Below are 16,816 nucleotides of genomic sequence, written 5' to 3'. Positions count from 1 at the left end.
CCACCCCCAGGAGCTGCCAGCCAATCAAAGGCTGGCAACTCTTCAATACCTCTGGTGCCACAGCCACTGCCAGTACTACAGTGGGGTCTACCATGATCGAGGTGAGTGTTGTAAGGATGGAGGTCGCGGGGTGGGGGACACTGGTGAGGCAGGTAGATAAGTGAGTCAGATGCAAGGGAAGCAGTGTTGGCTTTCTGGGGTGGTGGGGGGCGTGCTCCCCTTCCTGCTGCCAAGTCCCACAATTGGGTACAGTGTGCCCATGAGTGTGGGAACCCTAGTAATCCACTGAAAAATCCAACAAGCAGTCTCCTGGGATAACAAATTCTTCACCCACCAAGGCCCTAAGTAGCCACTTAAAGGCCTCAATTGGCCTTTGGGTGACAAGGCTGCCCACAAGCCATCTTGCCCTGGACTTGATCAGAGAGAGGCGGAAGGGTGCCAGGATCTCCACCTTGCATTGCCCTGCCTGGTCACATAACCCTTCCCACCTCTGAGCTTGCCCGTGGGGGCATTAAATTTTGCCTACTGTGTGAGTTAAACTGCTTCCTTCCACATTTGCTTGTGAGTAAAGGCACACTTCCAGGTGAAGGAAGAAGATGTGGAGCCGTTATTGCACCTCCTGCATGTCGGTGATGAGTTCCTGCATTTTATGCAACAAGGGCTAGAAGTGGAGTGGTAATAACCTTCTTCCAAAGCGGAGTGGCTGTGCAAGAATTACTCGCTGCCACAGCCACCAATTTTATGGTACTGAGTCATGCTGTACCCTTTGCTTTCATTTCTTCCCCCTCTGCCAAAAAAGCTGACTCCTCCTTTACCAATTTGCAGGCAGTTACTGCACAAGAGGAGTTGTCAAATGCTTGGGCTTGCTGCCCTGAAGAAACATCAGCCATAGAGATTATGTAACATTCCAGCATAATATGGTTACAGACACAGAACTACAGCAGTGCAGAGCCTTCCTCCCTTCTCGAGGCAGACTGCCTTTAGAGGGTGCTGATAGCACTAGCAATCTTCCATGAAAGCAAGAGGGGTCAATGATGAAAATTCGGCTGGTTCACAGCAGACTTCAGCTGATTGGCTGAAGTGCAATTTTAAGTACTATTTGGGTAAATCCATTACTAAGGAACAATATAGCCTTTGGTCTATACATTCACTTCAAATCTGATGATAGATTTGCCTGAGGGCCACACAAATGTTTTCACCAGGGAGCCTGGTTGTATAATGTTAAATAATTCCTTGACAAGTTGAAATGAATGTCAAATTATAGATTCAGTAAAGTTTTTCTTCACATAGAATCCAAATTGTTGCTTCTTTTAAATTTTAATAAATGCTATATCCCTTTCTTTCTATGTGCTCTGCAGTGATGCCTTATTTTAATTTTATTTGAGGCGAAGGGTCCTCAGTTGGAGAAAGGAACATTTTACAATTTATTCCTAGTATCACCATCAAGCATACCTAGTGTGGGTTCAGCACAGAGTAAAGATCCCACACACAAGTTAGATGCAGAGTATGCTCAATCCATTTTCTTAATCTTAATCTCAGAGAAGATTTTATTCCACTTCCCAGTGGCCACCCTTGTTTTTACTCCTGGGTTGAATCTGTTTGATGACAACCATTAAATCTACCCTCCAACTGATCTGGTTGGCTACCACAACGTCAACCCTCAAACCAATCTAATTGGTTGACAATCACTAATCCTGCCCTCCAACTGGTTTGATTGATTGACTACTTCTAATTCAAGTGAAAAGAGCAGATTTCTCTCATGAAACACTGCTATCTAAAAAAGATCCTAGATTTAGTATTATTAAGACAAATTAGTTTAAGAACTACAGCAGGATTAAATACCCTCCCCTGAAATGTGTTTGGGGTTGGGGAATCATTTAGTGGGTGCCACATGGACAGTCTTCACGCCCTGAGGCTAACTGGGGCCCTTAAGTGGGCAATTGATGCCAATTTGAGGGTCTCATGCCACCTCCACTAGCATTCAACCAGCTGCAGGCAGAACAGTTGCCACACGGAAAGCCTGAAGAGTAAACCCTGTTGCGTTTACTTGCAGGCTCTGGGTGAGGGGAGTGGAGTTGGGGTGGGGTGGCGGAGGAGAGGGGGGCGGTGGTGGTTCAAGGCACTCAGTAACTGATCAAGGGATCCAGCATCAGGATGGGGTGGGGAGGGGTGGGGGAAGCTTGCTGAGAGCCATGCCCCCCATAACCCCCATCAGTGACCTTATCCCCATGACCCCCATCCTGCCCTCATTCACCCGTAGCCAGGATCCTTCACTGATCCTAGACCTGTGTTGGGTGCACTGCCAGCAGCTACCACTGCCCCCTCAGTGGCGCAGATGGCAATGAGCAGCTGCCAGTCTCTGATTGGCTGGCAGCTCTGGAAGGGCTGCCACTGGCCACTTCAATCCCTAACTGGCACTTAATATGGCCCGCCTTCCGCAGAAGAAGCAATGTGGGGCTCCTGCCAGCTCTCCAGCCAGTGGGTGAGACCCCTGTTGGCTGGATTAAATTCTGCCCTTCAGCATTGGATTACAATTCTGCAATATTGCATTTCTAACACCAGTAGCCTGGGAATTAAGTATGTTTTCATGCTTACACAAGTAAGGATTACCTTTATACCAGTGAGTTTTGATGGAATATAAGAGAGTGACAGTAGAAGCTAGGAAAGATATCTACAAATATAGGAATTAGGAATTTTCACCAAAACCACACAGTGGCACCAATAGTAGAAATCTGTTCCCCAACAGGGAATCCACACCCTGGCACCCACTGAAGAAGCATCATAATCAACTCAAACATTAACTCTGTTTCTCCCTCCACAGATGTTGCCAGACCTGCTGAGTACTTCCAGCATTTTCTGTTTTTAATTCAGATTTCCAGCAGCCGCTGTATTTTGCTTTTATTATATTCAATGTACTTTGTTGTCTGGCTTCTCCTTTCGGAGACTGTCATAACAACTCTCACAAGGTTTAAAAACAAGGCTTAATAAAAAAGGTCAGTACTTACTTCTCATTTTACTTTAATTGTTAAAATAATAATGCAGCACTAGATGACATGCTCGATGCTCACTTGTAGCTTTGCTGTAAATAACAATTGCGTGAAAATAAAACAGCTTTTTTTTACTTTTTTCCAAGCAGTGGGGAATTTTGTGTAATAAAATCATTACGCTGTTCTTTATAAGCAGCTGATAATTTTGTTATATGCTGTACATAATGGAGGTTCAATCCCCCGCTTGTTCACTCGAACTGCACCACTATCCCTCTCTCTCACTCCCACATATGTAATGGTTTCGGATATGAATAGAGCCCCTAGCTCTTCATACTGTTCTATCTTTGAAAATTATTTTCACTCTTTAATAATCAGCTTAGTGCAACAGCTGACCTCACCACCCTTCAACTCAGCTGGAGTGGCAGCAGCAACAGTGGGTGCTGCCGAGGGAATTAAATCAAGCTGGAAGTGGTTAGGAACATGCAGCTGCAGTCTGCTTAATACAGCCAACACTGAAACTACTGGCCCTGATAAAACAGGAGCTTGAAATTATTATCTTCTTGTTATGTATTGGCAGGTTGCTGATGGGAGAAGCTGTTCCATACATATGCTCCACACTTCCTTCCAAGGATCTTTTGGTATTTTTACAGATATTATATAAGTCCTGTTTACCACTTAGCAATTGGAGACACATCTTTCCTTATAAACATGAGGATGAGGGTGGAGAAAACATCTGAGTTCCTTTATCTTTCAGGTTAATCATGAATCTGCTGCTATCACAAGTTAACTGTGGATTTATCTAAATTACCTGTTTGTAAAGGAAACCTATTTTTATCATACCCCTCAGTTTCACCATAGTGAATTGTGTTTGTTTTGTGAGCTGCAACTTGTACTATTGCCTCACACCCTAGTAAACCCCTAAAGTCAATGCAAGTGTTCTTGTAATTTACAGCCTGTTTCTTGGCATGACAATATTCACTGTTTGATGCCTAAAGCTTCTGTTCTACTCACCAGGCCATTGTGGTTGAAGCTCTCACCAGTCACTTCACCGCACCCCCCCCACCACCCCGCCCCCCCCAACGCTTGAGTAGTCATAGGCAGATACATATCTATATATATGTGTTGATATATAATATATATATTTCTATACATACACAGAAACATACACATAGATAAGAAGGAACTTGTATTGTCCAGATGCCTTGCTTGTGTGAAAGAACTCCAAGTATTTGGAGTTGTTAGATGTAAGAAATGATAATATTATTTGAACCAAAACTTGGGCTTGAAACTGGCTATGCTTTCCAACCCCAGAACATTGATAATTTAAATCAAATACAGGATGCTGTTTATTATATGCCTTTATACAGATATTGACCAAATCCACTAACATGCATCGCAAAGGCCAAAAGGCTTTTTGAACTAAAGTGGCCTACTAAAAGCTGCACGATGTTTTTCTTTACAGATAAACAAAGTCACTGGACTGTGATGAAGAATAACAATTTCAGGCTGTGGTGTATCTGACCGGTAGGCCCAAGGATCATAAAATCAGCCTGAAACCAACAGTCATGCTTAAAAGCTATGGCCTGAATTTTACACTTTGAGGGCATAAAATAGCATGAAAAGATGTCGAGCGAGTGTCCCACCTTCATCCCGCGCACACGCAATTTTCAGGTTGGCGGGCATGCATGTGAGTCAGAGCCGCACCCGCCATTAATTAAGAGGCCCTTTAAGCCCATTGAAAACCCAACTGAAACCAATTTTATGTTGCCTCTGCCATTTTGCGCTCATCGCACAAGCAAAACAGGCAGGCGGACAGCCCACATTTTGCAAAATCTCATCCAAAGGCGGGATAAAACGGTTCAGCAGCATTGTCATTGTGAGTAGTGAAGAGTTTAGGAGATAGTTTGCTGCTGGTTGCTTATTTGAACTTGACAGCTTCATCCCAGTTCTGAGCTTCATTCTTAGCATTTCTAGGCTTCATTTCAGGAATCATTGGCGGTTCTAAGGCCCCTGGAGGATTTTGACCATGTGGACCCATCTAGGTATCAGCCTTCTGTGACCGTGGTAATGGGGTTTGTGCTCTCCGCTGGAGACATCTCCTCTGAGGAGGAAGAGAGGGGCAGAAGGGAGAGGAGGCGAGGTGTCCCAGTGCAGCTTTCAGGGTAGCGACCTGTGGGAGGAGAGGCGCAGGCACAAGGGGTGCAGGGCCAGCAGGTAGTCCAGGTGGAAAAGGTCGCAGAAGATGCCACTATCCTGCTGCCAGGGTTTACAGGCAGCGATGCAGCTACCTCAATATGTCTGAGGTGCAATGCCAAAGGAGGCTCCACTTCTCCAGGGAGACCGTGACCTCCGTTTGTCAAATGATTGGGCCTGAGGTCACCTCCAACTGTGTGAGTGGAAACCCCATGTCAGTGGCTCTGAAGTTCAAAGTGGCCCTCAATACTGATCCTTTTCTACCTCTCCTTGTTGTTGTACTTTTCTTTATCAATAGTTTCCCTTCCATGGTTGGATACCATGGATTTTCTTTACATTGACTATTCCCCTATCCTTTATCATTGAATTGACACTAGTTCTTTTTAATGATTTCATCCACCATGCTCTGCCTTTATAGCGATGACTCTGTGTAGCCCCTAGTTCCTGAAGCATTGGGGAATCCTGGATTGTGGCCTTCTGAGGTGTGGAAGGTATTTGATTAACATCTTGCTGTCTCTCCAATTCCAGTAACCCTGATGTGGTAGGAAGGCCAGTATCCCCTAATGTAGATCTGATTCGGATTTGTTTCTAGTTCTGAAAACATTTGGTTATTTGCACTGTGGGCCACCAGTTCTGGTGGATGGTTTGGTGTGGATACACTTGCATATTGTGGATCAATATTGACAGATGAATGCAGGATTGTACCAGCATCTCCTATCACCTGGATTTCGACTTTAATCCTCCCTGAAGATTCGCCAAGTGATGAAGAGTAATGGTCGCACTCCAGCTGGCCAATTTACTCTTCAGGCTGAAGAATATTATCTTCATCTCTTTGGAAAAAAATTTGGATTATTTGCCTCAGCAAAGAGTGTCGAAAATTTCTGTTTGAAGTCCCAGTCGAGGTCATCAATGCTGTTGGATTGTTTGAGGGTCTCCAATTTGGTATATTCAATGACTGTCTGTTCCTTAATGTCTTCTGCTGTTTTGATGAGATTGAGAGCAACACAGGCATCTTAGCTCAGGAGGTAAAATTCCTGACTGCGAATCACATATAGTGTCTCCAGTATCTGCTTATTCCCATATTGGAGTAGTTCTAGAAGTATATCCATGACTAGTAGTCTGATCCCTCCTGGGCAATATAATGGTGTGTCTGTTTTCTACTGCCAGAGGCTGGTCAGGCACAGTTCTCTATTTAAGGACTGTGTCTAATTCAAAATTGGGAACTTCTTCAGGGTCATACGGACTCAAAATGTTAACTCTGTTCCTCTCGCCACAGATGCTGTCTGTGTTTTTCAAGCATTTTCTGTTTTTATTTCAGATTTCCAGCATCCGCAGTATTTTGCTAGTAACTTAGGTGAGTTGCTCTAAAGTTAAAGTAAGAACGAACGTCAAGTGAGTTCTGGATCCCAATGGAGGCACCAAGTTGTCAGCGGTCTACTGAGAGAAGGAACTGCAGGGAACAGGTCCTAAAGGAAAAAGAGAAAGGCCCAAGATGTCCTTTATATTAAGCCAAAGGACAAGGAATCTGGAAAAGGTCCTGTTAAGTGAAGTCAAGAGTGAGAAGCAGAGAAAAGCTCCAAGCTTAAAGTGAGAAAGCTGCAGGACACAGACTTGAAGCAAAATAGGCTTGCGAGAAGCCAGAAAATCCAAGGAGGCAGCCGAAGGTCTATAACTCTTTACTATTGGCATGTGAAACAGTGATATTATGTTGGCATGGCTGAGTATTTAAGAGAGAGTGCATGGAAGGCAAAGCTTAAATACACATGGCGATCCAGGGAGAGGAACATCAGAAAGAGAATTCGAAACCCGAGAGGTGAAGCCTTGTAGAAGGCATCTGAGAGAAAGCATAGCTTGGGAGAAGATTCCAAAGCAAGTTCTTCGAAAGTGGAGATTGGAAACCCTCGTGTGAAAGATGGAGTTCAGTGAGACTGGTTGGCTCACAGTGTGACAAGCGTCTGGGGGGAGTTGTTGAGAGGTCCATAGCATCTGTTTGGAGTGGCATCTGTCACTTGGTTTCAGAGTGTGGTGTTCCTGACCTCAGGTCACCTATCTGTTTACATGGACTTTCTGCTTACTGTGAACATTAGAGTATAAAATAGCTTTTTTAACCTGTGCTTTCCTTACAAATCTGAATATGTCTGTAAAGGTATAGGTTAAAAGTTCTGCCAAAGGATTGTATGACCTCATCATATTTGTCAGATGATTCACTAATGCCTTGTCTGGCTATCACATTGCTGGCAATTACACCAATTGAATACAATAATTTATTAACTTGCTCAGCCTCAAATTTATTATTTAATCCTGATGCAGTTCTCTATCGTAAAATCTCCTCCTCCATAATGCCTAATTCTGTGTCTGGTCTGGCCCTTCCATCTGTCCAAATTGGTCTGGCAAAATAAATCTTGAATCCTTCGCTGTTTTCAGCTCAGGAGAGGCTTGCTTTAAATTTTACAATGGTGCTGCAGTAATCAAGTTTTCCCGCACTGATGGGGTTTTGCAGATACCACCGGGGTTATTGAACTGTTTCAAACCTTCTCCGGATTCTCAGGAAAAATCACTGGCCAGAATTTTCGGTGTAAAGTGACGAGGGGTGACGTCAGGCAGGCGTCCCAACATCACCGCGCTTCATTTAGATTTTCAGTTGCACACCTGCCAAACTGTCAAAGGCCTGTTAAGGACATTTAAATATCAATTAAAGCAATAAACTGAGCTGCCCATCCAACCTTAAGGTTGGCAGCAGGCAAAGAACCCAGGCAACCTTCGCATTTTTCATGGAACCTCATCCACGGGCGGGATGAGGTTTCATGAAGGGTTTATTAAATTAAATAAATTTTTTCATCGATGTTCCTTGACATGTCCCAGTTCGTGTGACACTGTTACATGAGAGGACATGTCTTAAAATACTTTCTTTTCTTTATTTAAATTTTTAAATCTTAAACTAATCTCCCTGAGGCACAGGGGTGCCTCAGGGAGATTTCTGCGCTCTTTCGCACCCTCTAATTGGCCCGCCCACAGAAAATGGCGGCGCAGACCCGATCGGGTTCGCACCCATTCCCGCCCGCCCCTGCCGGCCCCTGCACAACCCCCCTGCCAGGGGGAAAATTCTCCCCATTAAAATGATTATTAACGTCTGTTAGTTACTTTGCTGTCACTGGAGGATCAAATCTAGTAGCCAATTTTGTTTTTATCATGCGATCGCTTTGTGTTATGGTGCCGACTCTGGACCCTGGCTATGGCGTGTTTCAAGCTGCGCACTTACAAATAAATTGTATCTCAGTGATTCCTGGTAACAATGCCTTGTTTAGAAGCTTTTCAAAACCTTTTAAAATGTTTTATCACCCTTCCTTGATCATTGCTAGGTTCTTTGACTCTGCTTTTTGATCAGGTTTTTCAACAGTCCTTCGTGTGCTATGGTGGAGTACTTCTTGAGCTGCACAGTTGATTTCATCTCTGCCTCTCAGCCTCTATATATGTTATGGAGCTTTTCTGGCAATTTCCAACTATTTCTTCAAAGTCTTCTGTTTTAACCCATTTGTTTCAGGTCAGAATGCAGATTTTTCAGTTTTTTATTTTTGGAGAGTTCTGGCTCCTTCACCATGTTGTATGTTGCTGTGGTTGTCTAAGGAAGAGGTTCAGAGGCATAGAGTCTGAACAGTAACTATTTATTGTAGGCCATAACCATGTACAGATATACAAGACAGTATGCTTCTTCAGTTCAAGCCATGAGCTTTCTCCATTCAAACTACTCCCAGATTACTACTAGTAATGTGACTCCCTTTACATCGCTATGTGGGTGTTACTGTTTCCCTAGTCCCACATTAACTTTTTCAGTCCTGAACACACTAATACTACAGATACAAAGAACATGGATCACAATGTCTGTTCCAGCAGGATTATAAAACCCAACCACAGAAATTTAGCTCATTTAACTTTACTTGGAATCTGCATGAAACTGAACTTAATGGATGCTGTCAGAGTTTGTCTTCCTTTGAAATGCAGAGAAATTGACTCCGCACAAAGCTTTTATTTTAATGCTTAATCAGAAATATCCTGTCTTTAATTTGCTGAGCAATAACTTGGAATTAGACAGTAATTTTAGGCGCTCCAATCTTGGTGGCCCAGGAAAATGTGATCAGGTAAAGAAGTTTAAGAAAGGGACACAAATAACGTAGCGATGGGCTCTAACATTGTGGTTTGAACAAAGAATTAGACACTCCATTGGACAACTGTCAAGCTTAAGGTGGATTTTGATAGCATATTACAGCCCTGTTAATGAAACATCCATGCCCACCTTCAAGAAAAAGGTAATTGTAAAGAGTGGTTTGGTGCCGGAGCAGAGCAATTTGATCAGTTATTGAAGAATACGATCAACCAGAGGTGACCACTCACTGGGATGATTGCATGTATCACTTCAGAAAATGTATTTGTTATTAACTGGTGTATTATATTGCCAACTGATATTCATACTAAACCTTGTGAAGACCTTGGTGTTTAATTTGAGCTCTGAGTGTTGTCTCCTTATTTCTCTAAATTTTCATGTTTGAACTGTTGGGTAATCTGTCATGGGTGGAAGGTTACAACTTACACTAGAACACCAAGTGTGCGTATGTCAGTGATGATTCAACTCCATGTAAGTTAGATTTATCTATCAGACAGAAACATGTCAGTCCAAATAGCAGAGTTCACTGGGGTAGTTTCAACTCTGAAATTATAACATGTATTGGATTCGCATGATCAGATCTGCTGTAACTATTATAAGGGTGCTAACTCTTCGCTACTTTCCATCAAGCCATCTGCAGCGGGGTTGTGGGGTGGTGGTTCCGGTGGAATTACGTGAGCAAAACCCAGAAGTCCACTGACTAACCTAGACTCTGGGATCTCAACTCACTTGAATCAATTCATTTTGACTTCTGGGTTTTGTGTTTCCAAGCCGCACAGCACGTGTGATGCGCATCTACATGACATGAATGTGACACTGCTACCACAGGGAGTAGTTGAAGTGAATCGTATAGATGCATTTAATAGGAAGCTAGACAAGCTTTTTGGGAGTCTGAAATAAATGGTTACAATAAATGAGAAAAGATGGGAGGAGCCTCGAGTGGAGCATAAACACCAGCACTGACCGGTTGGGCTGAATGGCCTGTTTCAGTGCTGTATATCCAATGTAATACTATGTAATTCTATGTGACCCGTGTTGTTTTTAAAGGAGGAGCCCACAAGTGTATATTGAGATGTTCGGTATGAATGGTGGAACAAGGGCAGCATCCAGATTTAATCTTGCCTCACTGGAATTACTGCGGGGCGCAGTCAGGCAGAGGAGAGCCATAATTTCCCAGCAATAGGAGGAATAAACCTATGGCCCTTACCAAAAAGGTGTGTTTGGAGGTAGCAGATGCAGGAGAGTTATTCCCAGGTCATGGATACAATGTTAAGAGCAGATTAATGATCTAACAATGTCAGGAAAAGTGAGTACATTGGCTGAATCAACAATATCCAGTTCTTTAAACCTCACACCCCACCCTCCTTCTGTCTTGCTAATTGCTCTGGATCACGTCATTCCTCACACCCACTCAATTTTCAGCACTATTTAGCCTTTATTCCGCACGCACTTCAGGTCTCCCTGTTTATCTATTTTGTTGCCATTTCACATGCCATGTGATGCATATGTCTGATAGCCACCTTCATCAAGTGCACCACATTCATCAGGTAAGACCTAACCTTCACTCACAGATTCACTCTCACAGCCCTGATTTGCCACTCCTTGTAAGAGAGTGTAAATGTAAGGGAGAGGAACAGGACTGGAGGTGGCCACCACAATAGTACAGTTCACAGAGGAAGAGATTAGTGGCCCTGTGACCCTTTCAGTCAGAAATGGAGAAATGGAAAGACAGGAAGCTCGTAGATAGCTGGTGACAGAATTACAAATATTCTTGACACAAGTGTGCTGACTTTATTTCATCAATGACTGAATAATGAGAAGACAAAATATGGTGATTGCCTAGATTGTGACTTTGTCACAACTAAAACATATTCCTTTGTTTAGTCTTCCAGGACCTTCACAAATTCAGCAAGTGTCGCAGGACGTCCCAAAGGAGGATTCCTCGGTGGACCTCATTTCTTCTGAGGATGCACCATCACAGGACATACAGCCACCAGCCCTGATGCTCGCATGTTAGACAGTTAGTTGGATTTTTGTGCAGTGATTTACAATACACAAGCAAGCAGGATGCTGATGGCTGGGACAGCTGTGGAATGTCCACATCAGGGGAGCCTCTGCAAGCTCTGCTAAGCTGAACATAAATGCTGAACCCAAGAGGATATCATTGAGAAGGGGGAACGTTAAAGGTGCATCAGCAACTTACTTAGGTACTGTTAACATGGCACACACAGTCTCCACAATAGCAGAGAGAATGGAGGAGTCCAAGTCGATCACAAGTGGATTGATAGTTCAGGAAATTGCAAGAGTGCCTGCCATAGAGAGAATGACTGCCTTCATGGAACTTCAAACAAGGTTTTCAAATGAGTGCATGCAAATCATGACCATGGCTGTGCCGATTTTGGATGCCAATTTGTCTGCTGCCTCAAACGGGATGAGAGATATCTTATCCTTGGCCTTTGAACTCACTTGTCTTCACCAAGTTGGCCTGCGGCAGAGTGGCCAGGAGTGATGTGGCAGAGGCGCAGGGTAGAAATGATGGTGGAAAGGGACATGAAAGGAGGAACTTGATTCAAAGCACCCCAACTTCTTACCTGTTGTCTCCCTCTTAGTCAACACGTGACATGTTGTCTCGTCTCCTGATGGCCGAGTCTGCTCCTTCAATCTTTGGCTGGACCATCAGGGGCTCCAAACCCAGAGGGTGCAGACCAAAAGTATCTCAGCAGTCAGGGCAGGCATCTAAGCAACTTGTCTTCTACTTCTGCTGAGGCCACACAAGATGCAGTATATAGAAGCAGTAAGAAGTGTAGGTAGGTTGAAGAAACTCTAATTCACCAAAATATTGGGCAGAATATTAAGCTCGGTGAGCCGGGCATGCCTGACTTGGCCAAGCGTAAAATAATGCGCGATGACATCGGGAGAGCGCCTCGACGTCATTCCATGGTCCCACGATATTTCGTTCGGTGGGCACGCGCTGGAGTTGGCAGCGCGCCTGCAGACAATTAAAACGCCTATTAAGGCTATTAAAAAGGTAATTAATTTCAAACCTACGCTGCCCGTCCAACTTAACGGTTGACGGGCAGACAAAAACGCCAAGCGACCTTTGAACTTTTTAAGAAATCTCATCCATGGGCAGGATGAGATTTCCAAAAGCAAATAAAAACAAAATAAGAATTTCATACTTGAATTAAAAACATGTCACATGAGGGGACATGTTTTATGGCATTTTTATTCTCTTCATTTATTTTTTAAACAGCGCTTCATCTCCCTGAGGCAGCTCTGTGCCTCAAGGAGATTGAAGTGCTCTTTCATGCACATGCACGAAGCTTGCGCTAGACCCGCTCTCCCTCCTCCCACCGCCCACACAGACAGCGCTCAGCACTGCTACTCACATTCACTTTGGGCGGGCCATAATTGGCCCCCCGCATAAAATCATGGCACAGTGCGGGCGGCAGTTGGCTTCCCAATTGACTCAGTCCACCCCCGCCGAGCACCCTCGCCAAGGGCAAAATTCTGCCTATGATTTTTTTTCTATAGTGCCACTTATAATTTACTCATTAGCACCACTGGCACCACTTGCTCAATATTACATCCTGGGGGGCATGCTCGAACTCATTGGGTGGATGAGTGTGGATGGATGAGTGGTTGAAGAACTGTTTAGTGCCAAAGTAATATTGGTGCTAGTGGTGGAAATGGACACAGCATTTCATTTGTTGTGTTTCACACTAGGTGAACGTTTGTGATGCTATGCCACACTGGCCAACAATGCAAAAGACTGATTTGGCAATGGGACCCCCTTCATTCTTGTTCTTCAATGTTCTTCTCATCTGAAGATGAATGGTGAGCCCTTTTGTCCATCTCCATCTGCAAACCTCCCTCCTGTGTACATGCTGATCCCACTTCATCCCGTCATCGTGGCCGTAGAGGATGATGCTCTTCCTTTACAGATGTATTGTCAAACTCATCCAAGGTGATTCCCATTCTGATCTTGTCAACGTGAAATCCTCCAATGTTGAAAAATATTGTATCCGCACAAGGACTCTTCCAAGATATTTGCCGGAGGGAACTGAAACAGCACAGAAATAAGTGAGGTTTTATTCAGATGGGACCATGACATATTTAAATAACAACCCAAAGTGCTGCTCAAGCTCACTTTGTTTTCCTTTTTCAGTGGCCTCATGAGCCCCAGTAAACCCATCCTGCTGGAGCAAAGTTAAAAATAATTGAAGAATGCCTCATGAACATTGTCTAAGGATGTTAATCGCATCAATATGTACTTGATTACATCCAATTAAGAAATCCTGACTTTGGAGAACAGGTTTCTCACTGGCATCTAAATGAATCTCCAGAAGTGGGCATGTCGGAGCCAGGTTACCTCCCACTCTCAAAAGATCAATAAATTTTACCCTGCACCAACCCACCCATTTTGGAGGGGGTTAAAATTCCCCCCATTGGTTCTGCTTGAGATTCTCCACACTCATAATACCCATTCTTAGCAGAACTTTAGAAAGGATCTTAAACAGAGCTTAGGGAATTCCTTAGTGGGCGAGAGAGGGAAGGTGATAAACAGACCAATAATCAAAGATCCACTAACTTCTCTGTAGCCTTGTCATGCATTCTATATGCAAGGATCACAGGTCATCTTATTAATATGAATGCTGTGCAATACAGGGAACCAAATGAGAGTGGGTGAGGGGGAAACAGAATGAGATTTTTATTTCCTGAGCCTTATCTTTGCAGGACAATATTAAATTACTCGCTAAAATTTCAAGGCAGGATTCTATTCCTGAAGTTTTATTGGAAAAAACCTAACTGCTTCATCCATATGCTAAGGTCCTAACTAGAACACCGAAAAAAAACCTTGAGACCAGATACACTGACATCAGACTGTATCACCATTTTTGAAAGCTATTATTCTACCTTCCTAGTCTGTTCAATACATGCAATACATATTCTGATGAAAACTCATTGACCTGAAATGTTAACACTTTTTCCTTAGATGCTGACAAACCTCCTGGGTATTACCAACATTATCCATTTTTATTTTGAATTTCCAGCATCTGCAGTATTTTGCTTTTATAACTCATTTCCTTGATATTTTTGTGTCCACTAAACACTCATAACAGAGTGGGAATTCAACAAATAAAAACACAAATAACACATGCAGCAGAAAACACCTGATAGACTTACAACTGAGACTAAATATTATTAATTGATTATTGATTAAGTATTGATGGCAATAACTGTATTGTTGCTCCATTTTCCATGACAAATGCTGCTCAGGGCCCCCCTGTTGATGTGAATGAATTCAGTTAGCTGCACCTTGTCGTAGGTATGGCTTGCCTTGTATCTCAGATACAGTGTTTAGACAATAACCATCCAGTTGTGGCTGAACTGGAAACACTAAATGCTTCAAATCATCCAGATGCTCTGCATTGTAGTTACCATAAATACACATTTATAAAAGATCATAGGATCATTTTTCTTCCTTTGTTTGAAGTTAGAGAGTAACATGCAGGCCTGTGTACTATATTGGGCAACTGAGGCGTGGCCTGTCAATACTGTCAGACTGTTCTCCGTTTGCAATACAATCTATATGAATTTACGTATGGGTCATTATTGATAGATGTCTTATGAGGGACATGGTGTGTCAGTACTGTGGTACAGTTAGGGTTTTCCCCCTGTTCCAAACAGCAAATTATTGATATCAGTCAGACTGTTAATAGAACTAAAGCCTTAGAGCTTTATATATGGACAGAGGGGAACTGAAGGAAGTATCACCTCCGGCTTATATGCTTTCTATCAGTCACTCACCTGGATGAGCGCAGTCTCAACAACATCCAAGAAGCTCAACACCATCCAGGACAAAGCAGTTGACTTGATAAATGCCTTGCAAATCCACCCCCTTCTACCACTGACGCATTATGGTTGCAGGATCTACAATCTGCAGGTTTCACTGCATCAACTCACCATAAGTATTTCAACATCACTTCCCTCCCCGGGACCTATACAAGTAGAAGGACAAGAGCAGCAATATTCTGGGAATGTCTATGCTTCTTTGCAAGTCACATAGCACTTCATTGCTGGGTTAATGTTATGCAATTCCCTACCTAACACCATAGTGAGAAAACATTGCTCCAAAGACTAGCTGCACAGCATTTCCAGTAGTATTCCAGTTTGCTGCAACCCTCTACCTCTTTTAAGCTGCCACAAAGGAATCAATTGGTAGCATCAGTCAATCTGCAATCCAAGCTTGCATTAATCGAGTGACTGATGCCAGGCTTGCAAGACCAAACGCTTTCATCATTTTCCCCAGAGACAACTGGAAGCAGGAGAGTGCTCTTCGATTCGTGTTGATTTCAGGTTCCCCCACCACCCCAGGTTCAGCGCATATTTGACTGCATGGCATTAGCTGCAGGCTCCTTTGCAAAACTCACTGTATTCGGAAGGGCTTCCATTCTAGTTGTGTGTGACTGGTGTGTGATCAGCAGCAGCAAATCATGCAGGTGCTATGCTGCTTTTATGTTGTGGCAATCTTCCGTTTGTTTTATTTAATCATTCCAGGATGTGCCAGCAGCAGTCAATGCTGGCATTTATTGTCAATCATTAACTGTCATAAGAATGCCTTTCTTGAAGTGCTAGTAACAGTTTTGATACAATCGAGTAGTTTGTTAGACCACATCAAATGCCAATTAAAAAGTAAGCTACATATTGGTGTGGGACTGAAATTATATAAGCCATATTGGGTAAGGATTGCACATTTCCTTTCTTAAAAGACAGCAATGAATCATTTTGATTTTTACTGAGTAACTCTTGATGGTTCCAGTTTATTCAAAACTCTATTTAAATCCTCAAGCTGCCATGGTTGGATTTGAACTAGTTCTCTGGTTATTAGTTCAAGCCTCTGAAGTACCAGTCAAGTGTCACAATGTCTACTTTACCATATCCATATCTGACTGCTGTGAGGTCTTGGTTCCTGCCTTATATACACTTATATCTACTCTAGTGCTTTTACAAAGTGCACCCATTCTCTGTGCCACGTTGAAAGTTTTGAAAAGGTCTGAGGTAACTTTGCAAGATACATGTGCGAAGAGGAAGGAACAGTAAGAAGGGGGAATAGTTGTGAGTGTAATGCAGATGTTGAGTACGAGAATGCAGGCCGAAGGAGGGACAGTGAAGTATCCATTTACATTTGGAGGAGAGGCATGGGAAGTGGAAGGTGGAAGGATTGTCAGTGCTGAGGCTAAAACACGGTGGTACAGGAAAAGACAGAAAATAGGAGACTTCTGGGGCTGAATTTTCCCTCTGTGAGCAGGAAACAGGAGGACTTTTTCTGGGTCCTGAACATGTCCCTGTTGGCAAGCAATCACTCTTTCACATTTTCAGAGAGGCACCCCCTTACTTAGCATCAAGACAGTTTTGCTGTTCTGTTAAGAGCAGCAGGTTCTCGAAACCGGAGGGCCAATCAGAGGCGTTCCAG

General features: G+C 43.4%; 1 long non-coding RNA gene across 2 annotated transcripts in view; it reads left to right on the top strand.

Moving 5' to 3' along the window:
* The window catches only part of LOC121288799, an 89,601-nt gene extending 82,492 nt beyond the window's left edge, over window positions 1-7,109 (top strand). For both annotated transcript variants that reach the window (XR_005945456.1, XR_005945455.1), the window contains exon 7: window positions 6,499-7,109. This is a non-coding gene — a long non-coding RNA (uncharacterized LOC121288799). The remainder of the gene's footprint in view (window positions 1-6,498) is intronic.
* The last annotated feature ends 9,707 nt before the right edge of the window (window positions 7,110-16,816 follow it).

This window comes from Carcharodon carcharias, chromosome 16 (genome assembly GCF_017639515.1).
Source record: "Carcharodon carcharias isolate sCarCar2 chromosome 16, sCarCar2.pri, whole genome shotgun sequence".
Classification (NCBI taxonomy): Eukaryota; Metazoa; Chordata; class Chondrichthyes; order Lamniformes; family Lamnidae; genus Carcharodon; species Carcharodon carcharias.
Note: the sequence above shows the minus strand (reverse complement) of the source record. Positions and strands in the feature narration are given on the sequence as shown.